This window comes from Trachypithecus francoisi, unplaced genomic scaffold (genome assembly GCF_009764315.1).
Source record: "Trachypithecus francoisi isolate TF-2019V2 unplaced genomic scaffold, Tfra_2.0 Lachesis_group11, whole genome shotgun sequence".
In the NCBI taxonomy this organism is placed as follows: domain Eukaryota; kingdom Metazoa; phylum Chordata; class Mammalia; order Primates; family Cercopithecidae; genus Trachypithecus; species Trachypithecus francoisi.
Window position 1 is genome coordinate 5,853,720 of NW_022681456.1, and position 10,356 is coordinate 5,864,075.

The 10,356-nt window shown below is 41.8% G+C and overlaps 1 pseudogene; it reads left to right on the forward strand.

Annotated features, from left to right (window-relative positions):
- Positions 1-239: 239 nt before the first annotated feature.
- Positions 240-3,319, forward strand: LOC117090772 (annotated as a pseudogene).
- Positions 3,320-10,356: the final 7,037 nt, after the last annotated feature.

Below are 10,356 nucleotides of genomic sequence, written 5' to 3' on the forward strand. Positions count from 1 at the left end.
ATAGTAAACATCTACCTGCCTGCTGGCAGGACTATGAGCAGAAAAGAGATGAACACCATTCCTTTAAACAGTTTATTGCAATTCTGCTATGTTTGAAACATTAATCCTAGTTGATGGGAAAATGTTATTCTTTGAACATTCAGTATCTCCAGATGGGCTGTTGTGAGTTATTGTCCCTTAATTAAATGAAGTTCTCAGACAATGTACTGTTAATTGTTATCATATGTTTTTACCAATAAGGGAAGCAAATGGACCAAGATGATACTTTCCAAACTCCCTTTTTAATTGGCAAGTGTAATGGAATCAGAGCATAACACTTTCCTAAGCCATTCCCACAGGTGCATGCATTGAGCCAAGGGCTGGGAGAGTGCTTTTTTGGGAGTCCTGAGTTAAGGGATTCACAGTGCTTATGAGGGGCAGAGATGCACGAGCCTCCTCACCTACATCTCAGGTCCTCTCGCCGCTCTCGGACTCCATCCTGGCTGAGAAGACGGTGATCGTCCTGGATGACCGAGTCACCATCGCGGAGCTGGGAGTGCAGCTCGTAGCTGGCGTGTCTCTCTCCCTGCAGCCACACCGAGCAGATAAAAGGACCATCGTCTCCACAGTCGCCGCCCTGGATGTTCTTCAGTCCCCACAGCAGGTGAACGTCCCAGGGGCCCTGCGTTCCTGGTCAGTGGAGATGAATTCTGTCTCGGTTAGTACATCCTGTGAAGGACAGCAGGAGTCCTCATGCCTAGGACTGGGGATTCTTGAAGCTTCTTGTTTCTCATCCAGGCTGCCCTGTCTCTGAGAAAAGTATTCAGTGGCTTAGACACATTTCCTCTTAAGTGCTTTTCCATGCCGACCACATCCCCATACGCCATTTGCTTTCTCCTGGGCTTATCTGTGTGAGGCACAGCCTGCTGCTAGACCGTGACCAAAGGATCACGTTTTCACTTTTGCCAAAGCAGGTTGTTTGCAATGCTTAGAAATTCCATTTCAGCTACTTGAACAAGCATGGCTAATAGACACTAAATTGCTACTGTTTACAGCAATTATTGTCAACTCTAAAATTCTCTCTCATCTTTAAATGTGTACAAATCAGTTTTGAAGATACCAGGGCCACTTTGCCATTCAGGCCAGCCAGTCTCATAATCCATCTTCCTGAGTCCTTCCAGCCAGTGGGTGTTTTGCTTCATCAGCACCAGCTTCCTAATGAAGAGTGTTCAAAGTAATATTATCTTGAACACCTGATTAGTTGCACCTGAAATTGATTCAGATAAATTGCCTCATCTTTCTAAATGTTTTTAAAAAGGTCAAAGTCAAATCTGTTGTAGGTATGCAATAAATTAATTTACACTTTCACGCATTTATTGCAGTCTGTTATTTGTTCCTCATACCAGTGAGGTTATAGCACATTATTAATGCCAGTTCAAGGAATGACAAGAACTGTTCAAGATTATAAAACATGAATGTCTATTTTTCTCAGACTATGTATTTAGAGAACATTTCATTGTAAATCATTTTTGTATTTTTGATTTGTAGGAACCTGATTATAACGTAATACTTCTGTTTCATTTTCCTTAGGAAGTAATAGTAAGTTCTTGAATTTTGTTCAGTGACGGTTGGTGACACCTTTAGATATTTATGATTCCAAGGATTTTCCATTTATTGTCTCATCATTGAATGACATGGTGGTGTCTCTCCAGGTTCAAACCTTAAGCTCAAATGGTTGTGATTGCAGAGGACCCTTAAGTTAGACATAATGATTAGTGAACCTGTCAGAAAACCAACAGGAGGAGGGTTCTTACCCTGAGTAAAGAAAACTTAAAGGTCAAATTTGAACCAAGTAGTAATAAACACCAAAGATTTTTGTGTTGTCTTATTTTTACACTTAGACAGTAAGCATTTTTAATTGAAATTTTCTTAAAGAGGCAGGAGAGATATTGAGAGCATAAATCGGGAATATAAAGACCACCTCAGTGATTCCTAGAGCACAAAGGAAACCAGGAGAGAGTGGTCCAGGAATGGTTCCACCATGGCACACCTGTTGACCAAGAGGAAAGTACCAACAAAAGCACAACCCCCCAGCCTCCTGTGGGGGTTCAGTGAGGATGGTGGGATACATTGTAAAGTAGACACAAACCTTCTTGGAAGACCAGAAGGTTTTGCAAAAGCCTTGGGGAAAGGTTATGGCTGAAGGCAGCCTAATCGACTTCGAGCTAATAGCAAGGGTAAACAACAAAGGAATGTAAGGGAGTTTATCTAAATAGCTTGTTTACTCATGTGATCCTAAGACAAACCTTTGATCATCTATAGGACTACTGTCTCCAGGGGAAGGTGACAAGATTAATTATCCACAGGTGTGTTGACTCAAAGCCTTTGTCATTAAATCTGTACTAAATAAATGGAAACGTTGCTGGCTTATCAAGATGATGCTGCAAAATCAGAGCAGAGCCCCTTATTTGGACTGACAGGCAAAATACCTGTGTCAGTGTACATCTCTCATCCATTGTTGGGTCAGGGTCTGCAGGTCGGGCTCCCACAGCTTCCCATGGATGGAAATAATAAGCTACTCAAAAGTGGTGGTCCAGATGCCTTCACAAGTTTCTCCACTCAAGGGATATCACCAGATCCTAGTAGTTCTGGTGACCATACAGTGACCTCAAGGGGGCTAATGGACTTGGAGATTGGCATGTATGCCCTGTTCTGTGTGCAGGTGCAAGGACCCTTTCCCCACACAACACACACACATAAACATATATATATAAGTGTGTGTCTGTGTGTGTGTGCGCACATGTGTGGCTGTGTGTGAATACTGAAGATCTGGATAATAACCTAGTTAGTGAGATCAACAGTGACTGTCAAATGTTCTCAGATTTGGTTGGTATGGATGTTTTTGAGCATAATAGGATTACACCAATTATTTTTCTGTTCTAAATATTTTCTGCCTATAATGAATCGTGGATTACATCACCTCTTTTTGGCTAGTCAGTGTAAAACTATTAGGTACTATGTCCATAATATCTAAACTAAAATGTGGGAAAATATAAATTAATAAGTCTTGAAGTCCAGTTTTCTGAGTGTCATGCATCTGCCTGAATCTTCTGTCGTTTCATGACCAAGATATCCAAATTTTCGATCTTGATAACTAACCTGAACCATAAAAAACATTTATAAAAGCCCTTCCCTTCCCTTCCCACAGGAATGGAAAGTTCTAACGCCCCCTGAGAGAGGCGCCAGCAAGCCTCTTGAGATGGCATCAGGCTTGAATTGCGTGGTCGCGCAGAGCAAAGTTCAGAGGCTAAATGAAAACCACACGACGTGGAAAAATTGAAAATGAGCCACCACCATGTCCAGGGTCCAAATGTGCTGTGCTGGAGGCCAGAGAACAGGGACTAAGAAGCAGCTGTCACAGCAAAGAACTAGCGCTTTAAGCACACAGGTGGGTTGTATTTGAGAGAAAGCAAGAAGGAAACTGGAAGAAACTTCCAGAAGACAATACTAGGCAAACTCTAGAAAACACTGTGTATACCAAGAAATGGAAAAATCGACTTGGTAGCTCTTTTAAACTGCACACTTGCAAAGTTAAATTCCCAGAATATAAGTACCCTTAAAATCTAACAGGAAAGTGAAAAATAGAAAACATCAATGCAGGGAGAAAAATTGATTTTTGTTGTGTCTTAGTTTTACACTTAGACAGTAAGCATTTTTTTTTTTTTTTTTTTTTTTTTTTATTATACTTTAAGTTCTAGGGTACATGTGCATGACGTTTATATCATGTATAACTCCCCAATGCAATCCCTCCCTCCTCCCCCCTCCCCATGATAGGCCCCAGTGTGTGATGTTCCCCTTCCCGAGTCCAAGTGATCTCATTGTTCAGTTCCCACCTATGAGTGAGAACATGCGGTGTTTGGTTTTCTCTTCTTGTGATAGTTTGCTAAGAATGATGGTTTCCAGCTGCATCCATGTCCCTACAAAGGACGCAAACTCATCCTTTTTGATGGCTGCATAGTATTCCATGGTGTATATGTGCCACATTTTCTTAATCCAGTCTGTCACAGATGGACATTTGGGTTGATTCCAAGTCTTTGCTATTGTGAATAGTGCCGCAATAAACAAACGTGTGCATGTGTCTTTGTAGTAGAGTAATTTATAATCCTTTGGGTATATACCCAGTAGTGGGATGGCTGGGTCATATGGTACATCTAGTTCTAGATCCTTGAGGAATCGCCATACTGTTTTCCATAATGGTTGAACTAGTTTACAATCCCACCAACAGTGTAAAAGTGTTCCTATTTCTCCACATCCTCTCCAACACCTGTTGTTTCCTGACTTCTTAATGATTGCCATTCTAACTGGTGTGAGATGGTATCTCATTGTGGTTTTGATTTGCATTCTCTGATGGCCAGTGATGATGAGCATTTTTTCATGTGTCTGTTGGCTGTATGGATGTCTTCTTTTGAGAAATGTCTGTTCATATCCTTTCCCCACTTTTTGATGGGGTTGTTTGCTTTTTTCTTGTATATTTGTTTGAGTTCTTGGTAGATTCTGGATATTAGCCCTTTGTCAGATGAGTAGGTTGCAAAAATTTTTTCCCATTCTGTAGGTTGCCTGTTCACTCTGATGGTAGTTTCTTTGGCTGTGCAAAAGCTCTTTAGTTTAATTAGATCCCATGTGTCAATTTTGCTTTTGCTGCCGTTGCTTTTGGTGTTTTAGACATGAAGTCCTTGCCCATGCCTATGTCCTGAATGGTACTACCTAGATTTTCTTCTAGGGTTTTTATGGTATTAGGTCTAACATTTAAGTCTCTAATCCATCTTGAATTAATTTTCGTATAAGGGGTAAGGAAAGGATCCAGTTTCAGCTTTCTACTTATGGCTAGCCAATTTTCCCAGCACCATTTATAAATAGGGAATCCTTTCCCCATTTCTTGTTTCTCTCAGGTTTGTCAAAGATCAGATGGCTGTAGATGTGTGGTATTATTTCTGAGGACTCTGTTCTGTTCCATTGGTCTATATCTGTTGTGGTACCAGTACCATGCTGTTTTGGTTACTGTAGCCTTGTAGTATAGTTTGAAGTCAGGTAGCGTGACGCCTCCAGCTTTGTCCTTTTGACTTAGGATTGTCTTGGCAATGCGGGCTCTTTTTTGGTTCCATATGAACTTTAAAGCAGTTTTTTCCAATTCTGTGAAGAAAGTCATTGGTAGCTTGATGGGGATGGCATTGAATCTAAATCACCTTGGGCAGTATGGCCATTTTCACGATATTGATTCTTCCTATCCATGAGCATGGTATGTTCTTCCATTTGTTTGTGTCCTCTTTGATTTCACTGAGCAGTGGTTTGTAGTTCTCCTTGAAGAGGTCCTTTACATACCTTGTAAGCTGGATTCCTAGGTATTTGATTCTCTTTGAAGCAATTGTGAATGGAAGTTCATTCTGATTTGGCTCTCTGCTTGTCTGTTACTGGTGTATAAGAATGCTTGTGATTTTTGCACATTAATTTTGTATCCTGAGACTTTGCTGAAGTTGCTTATCAGCTTAAGCAGATTTTGGGCTGAGACAATGGGGTTTTCTAAATATACAATCATGTCATCTGCAAACAGGGACAATTTGACTTCTTCTTTTCCGACTGGATACCCTTGATTTCTTTCTCTTGCCTGATTGCCCTAGCCAGAACTTCCAACACTATGTTGAATAGGAGTGGTGAGAGAGGGCATCCCTGTCTTGTGCCAGTTTTCAAAGGGAATTTTTCCAGTTTTTGCCCATTCAGTATGATATTAGCTGTGGGTTTGTCATAAATAGCTCTTATTATTTTGAGGTACGTTCCATCAATACCAATTTATTGAGCGTTTTTAGCATAAAGGGCTGTTGAATTTTGTCAAAAGCCTTTTCTGCATCTATTGAGATAATCATGTGGTTCTTGTCTTTGGTTCTGTTTATATGCTGGATTACGTTTATTGATTTGCGAATGTTGAACCAGCCTTGCATCCCAGGGATGAAGCCCACTTGATCATGGTGGATAAGCTTTTTGATGTGCTGCTGAATCCGGTTTGCCAGTATTTTATTGAGGATTTTTGCATCGATGTTCATCAGGGATATTGGTCTAAAATTCTCTCTTTTTGTTGTGTCTCTGCCAGGCTTTGGTATCAGGATGATGTTGGCCTCATAAAAAGAGTTAGGGAGGATTCCCTCTTTTTCTATTGATTGAAATAGTTTCAGAAGGAATGGTACCAGCTCCTCCTTGTACCTCTGGTAGAATTCAGCTGTGAATCCATCTGGTCCTGGACTTTTTTGGTGGGTAGGCTATTAATTGTTGCCTCAATTTCAGAGCCTGCTATTGGTCTATTCAGGGATTCAACTTCTTCCTGGTTTAGTCTTGGGAGAGTGTAAGTGTCCAGGAAATTATCCATTTCTTCTAGATTTTCTAGTTGATTTGCGTAGAGGTGTTTATAGTATTCTCTGATGGTAGTTTGTATTTCTGTGGGGTCGGTGGTGATATCCCTTTATCATTTTTTATTGCGTCTATTTGATTCCTCTCTCTTTTCTTCTTTATTAGTCTTGCTAGCGGTCTGTCAATTTTGTTGATCTTTTCAAAAAACCAACTCCTGGATTCATTGATTTTTTGGAGGGTTTTTTGTGTCTCTATCTCCTTCAGTTCTGCTCTGATCTTAGTTATTTCTTGCCTTCTGCTAGCTTTTGAATGTGTTTGCTCTTGCCTCTCTAGTTCTTTTAATTGTGATGTTAGAGTGTCAATTTTAGATCTCTCTGCTTTCTCTTGTGGGCATTTAGTGCTATAAATTTCCCTCTACACACTGCTTTAAATGTGTCCAGAGATTCTGGTATGTTGTATCTTTGTTCTCATTGGTTTCAAAGAACATCTTTATTTCTGCTTTCATTTCGTTATGTACCCAGTAGTCATTCAGGAGCAGGTTGTTCAGTTTCCATGTAGTTGAGCGGTTGATTGAGTTTCTTAGTCCTGAGTTCTAGTTTGATTGCACTGTGGTCTGAGAGACAGTTTGTTATAATTTCTGTTCTTGTACATTTGCTGAGGAGTGCTTTACTTCCAATTATGTGGTCAATTTTGGAATAAGTGCGATGTGGTGCTGAGAAGAATGTATATTCTGTTGATTTGGGGTGGAGAGTTCTATAGATGTCTATTAGGTCCGCTTGGTGCAGAGATGAGTTCAATTCCTGGATATCCTTGTTAACTTTCTGTCTCGTTGATCTGTCTAATGTTGACAGTGGAGTGTTGAAGTCTCCCATTATTATTGTATGGGAGTCTAAGTCTCTTTGTAGGTCTCTAAGGACTTGCTTTATGAATCTGGGTGCTCCTGTATTGGGTGCATATATATTTAGGAGAGTTAGCTCTCCTGTTGAATTGATCCCTTTACCATGATGTAATGGCCTTCTTTGTCTCTTTTGATCTTTGATGGTTTAAAGTCTGTTTTATCAGAGACTAGGATTGCAACCCCTGCTTTTTTTTGTTCTCCATTTGCTTGGTAGATCTTCTCCATCCCTTTATTTTGAGCCTATGTATGTCTCTGCATGTGAGATGGGTCTCCTGAATACAGCAGACTGATGGGTCTTGACTCTTGATCCAGTTTGCCAGTCTGTGTCTTTTAATTGGAGCATTTAGTCCATTGACATTTAAGGTTAATTGTTATGTGTGAACTTGATCCTGTCATTATGATATTAACTGGTTATTTTGCTCGTTAGTTGATGCAGTTTCTTCCTAGCCTCGATGGTCTTTACATTTTGCATGTTTTTGCAATGGCTGGTACGGTTGTTCCTTTCCATGTTAGGGCTTCCTTCAGGGTCTCTTGTAAGGCAGGCCTGGTGGTGACAAAATCTCTAAGCATTTGCTTATCTGTAAAGGATTTTATTTCTCCTTCACTGATGAAGCTTAGTTTGGCTGGATATGAAATTCTGGGTTGAAAATTCTTTTCTTTAAGAACGTTGAATATTGGCCCCCACTCTCTTCTGGCTTGTAGAGTTTCTGCCGAGAGGTCTGCTGTTATTCTGATGGGCTTCCCTTTGTGGGTAACCCGACCTTTCTCTCTGGCTGCCCTTAAGATTTTTTCCTTCATTTCAACTTTGGTGAATCTGGCAATTATGTGTCTTGGAGTTGCTCTTCTGGAGGAGTATCTTTGTGGCGTTCTCTGTATTTCCTGAATTTGAATGTTGGCCTGCCCTACTAGGTTGGGGAAGTTCTCCTGGATGATATCCTGAAGAGTGTTTTCCAACTTGGTTCCATTTTCCCCTCACTTTCAGGCACCCCAATCAGACGTAGATTTGGTCTTTTTACATAATCCCATACTTCTTGCAGGCTTTGTTCATTCTTTTTCTTCTTTTTTCTTTTGGTTTCTCTTCTCGCTTCATTTCATTCATTTGATCCTCAATCGCTGATACTCTTTCTTCCAGTTGATCGAGTCGGTTACTGAAGCTTGTGCATTTGTCACGTATTTCTCGTGTCATGGTTTTCATCTCTGTCATTTCGTTTATGATCTTCTCTGCATTAATTAATCTAGCTGTCAATTCTTCCACTTTTTTTTCAGATTTTTAGTTTCTTTGCGCTGGGTACGTAATTCCTCCTTTAGCTCTGAGAGGTTTGATGGACTGAAGCCTTCTTCTCTCATCTCGTCAAAGTCATTCTCTGACCAGCTTTGATCCGTTGCTGGCGATGGGCTGCGCTCCTTTGCAGGGGGAGATGCGCTCTTATTTTTTGAATTTCCAGCTTTTTTGCCCTGCTTCTTCCCCATTGTGGTTTTATCTGTCTCTGGACTTTGATGATGGTGACGTACGGATGGGGTTTTGGTATAGGTGTCCTTCCTGTTTGATAGTTTTCCGTCTGACAGTCAGAAGGACTGTCTGTTGGTCTGTTGGAGATTGCTTGAGGTCCACTCCAGACCTGTTTGCCTGGGTATCAGCAGCAGAGGTTGCCGAAGATAGAATATTGCTGAACAGCGAGTGTACCTGTCTGATTCTTTCTTTGGAAGTTTCCTCTCAGGGGTGACGCCACCCTGTGAGGTGTGGGGTGTCAGACTGCCCCTAGTGGGGGATGTCTCCCAGCTAGGCTACTCAGGGGTCAGGGACCCACCTGAGCAGGCAGTCTGTCCGTTCTCGGATCTCAACCTCCGCGTTAGGAGATCCACGGCTCTCCCCAAAGCTGTCAGACAGAGTCGTTCGCGTCTGCACCGCCCCTGCTCTTTCCCCTAATTGGCTGCAGCTGTGCGCTGTCCGCAGAGGTAGAGTCTACAGAGACAGGCAGGCTTCCTTGAGCTGCTGTGAGCTCCACCCAGTTCGAGCTTCCCAGCGGCTTTGTTTACCTACTTAAGCCTCAGCAATGGCGGGCGCCCCTCCCCCAGCCTCGCTGCTGCCTTGCGGATAGATCGCCGCAGACGGCTGTGTTAGCAGTGAGGGAGGCTCCGTGGGCGTGGGACCCTCCCGGCCAGGTGTGGGATATATTCTCCTGGTGTGCCTGTTTCCTTAAAGCGCAGTATTGGGGTGGGAGTTACCCGATTTTCCAGGTGTTGTGTGTCTCAGTTCCCCTGGCTAGGAAAAAGGGATTCCTTCCCCCTTGCGCTTCCAGGTGAGGCGATGCCTCGCCTGCTTCAGCTCACGCTGGTCAGGCTGCAGCAGCTGACCAGCACCGATTGTCCGGCACTCCCTAGCGAGATGACCCCAGTACCTCAGTTGAAAACGCAGAAATCACCGGTCTTCTGTGTCGCTCGCGCTGGGAGTGGAGACTGGAGCTGCTCCTATTCGGCCATCTTGCTCCGCCCATTTAATTGAAATTTTCTTAAGATAATTATAGCTCTACGTGCAATTTTAAGAAATATTTCTGAGACATCCCTCCCGTATGTTTTCCCAATGGTAACATCATATAAAACTTTAGTAAATATCTCATCCAAGATAATGATTTTGATACAGGTTGCAGATCGTATTCAGATTTCCCCAATTTTTCTTGTACTCATTTAAGTTCTATACAGTATTATTGCCTTTGTAGGTTTAGGTATCCAACAGCACCGTGGAGATAAGAAACAGTCCCAGCATTACAAGGATCCTCCATACTCCATCTTATAACCACACAAACATTCCCATTTCCCCTGTTCACAGCCCATGGGAACCACTAATCTACACATCTAAAATTTTGCCATTTCAATAATGTTATATAAGTAAAATATGTTGTGTAAGTAATTTACTTATATATGTTATATAAGAAATAATAAGCAGTAACGTTGTAGAAGTGAAATCATACAGTATGTAACCTTTTGACACCAGCTTTTTTCACTCAACATAATTCTCTGGAGTGCACATCTTTACTATGTTGAATCTTCTAATCCATGAACAGAGAAGTTTCTCTACTTATTTA